This window comes from Schistocerca gregaria, chromosome 8, assembly GCF_023897955.1.
Source record: "Schistocerca gregaria isolate iqSchGreg1 chromosome 8, iqSchGreg1.2, whole genome shotgun sequence".
In the NCBI taxonomy this organism is placed as follows: domain Eukaryota; kingdom Metazoa; phylum Arthropoda; class Insecta; order Orthoptera; family Acrididae; genus Schistocerca; species Schistocerca gregaria.
Window position 1 is genome coordinate 156007897 of NC_064927.1, and position 1337 is coordinate 156009233.

General features: G+C 41.7%; 1 non-coding gene across 1 annotated transcript; it reads right to left on the minus strand.

Annotated features, from left to right (window-relative positions):
• Window positions 1–846: 846 nt before the first annotated feature.
• Trnak-cuu (transfer RNA lysine (anticodon CUU)) lies at window positions 847–919 on the minus strand. Its single transcript has one exon. It is a non-coding gene; the product is annotated as a tRNA-Lys (tRNA).
• Window positions 920–1337: the final 418 nt, after the last annotated feature.

A 1337-nucleotide genomic window follows, 5' to 3' on the forward strand; every position in this document is an offset into this window, starting at 1 on the left:
TCCAGACTGAAGCGCCTAAATCCGCTTGGCCACTCCGGCCGCCAATGTTGTCAGCCATACGGCGTGAAGTCGAATGTCGATTAGACATTCTTCGAGCAACGAACAGCGCATGTCTTGAAGTTTATTATTTGATTTGTCACAAACCACAGATTTGTAAGGTCTGTTGGTTTTGTGAAATAAATATCGATAATTGTACTAAGACTTTAGGTCCACCGTGTATATCTCATAAAGCGCAAGTAATAACTCAGAGCAGAGCTGAGTGGTACGGTAAAGAGCATGAAATAAAACTCTTGTGGTGGTAAGTGAAATGGAGTTAAATAAAATAGAATTACGTCGAACACATTCTTCAAACATTTGAAAGTAGACACAATTTTATGTCAGTGATATTTTACGTCAAGAATTTTAAAAGTGGATCACAATATTGACCTAAGATAAACAGCGTTATTATTTTCAATACTGAAGTGCTAACGACTGATTTTCCCCGATAAAATACGCAGTACGGTGCGTGGTCTCTGACAGCCAGGATTCCGTAACGTGTTCTACGTGGATAAGCCGCCTCTGCTTTCACGATATCTTTTTTCGTGTCATTTTATTCCTTGAAAAGCTCGGCTTTAATTTTTTTTTAACGGCGCATCATGCGTTTGCAGTTGGCAGAGCTACACAGTCAATTCTGACACGTGACTTCCCAGGTGAGCCGCTCAATCTACCTACCACATGGACGAGGTCGTCACTAAGAGCAATCTCAGTGTTTTTCTAACTTGTTCTCGACTGCTCTCTCCCGAGACTTGCAAATTCGTGCTAGAGCGAGCATGAGTTGCAGCTGTAGCACAAGGAAAAAAAAAATAGCGCCCAACGTGGGGCTCGAACTCACGACCCTGACATTAAGAGTCTCATGCTCTACCGACTGAGCTAGCCGGGCTTGCAGCTCTAGTGATTCTGTAATACATTATGTTCGTAGGGAATCAGGGCTTACTGGACAAAAAGTGACTCAGTATCTCTATCTCACCACTTATCAATTGCTCCATCTTATCTCCTTGTTATCTCATTGCCCTTTACACGTCAAGATAGAGAATTAACTGAGAGAGCTAACTTTGAGACGGCAATCATATTCTGTACGCTAAAGCGGCAGACTTATCAGTAAGCAGCCGAAGTATTTCAGTGTCTCTTTCCAGTGACCCAGTAGTTCTATTACCTTTTATTCTGTACTGTCCAATTGGCACATGTTGAAGTCGTGACTAAATAACAGCTACCATCACATTATTAACTATATGATTCAGCTTACGTAGCGATTTTCTTTCATACTCTTTGACTGGTATGACGCTGTTCGCAAGTTCTAA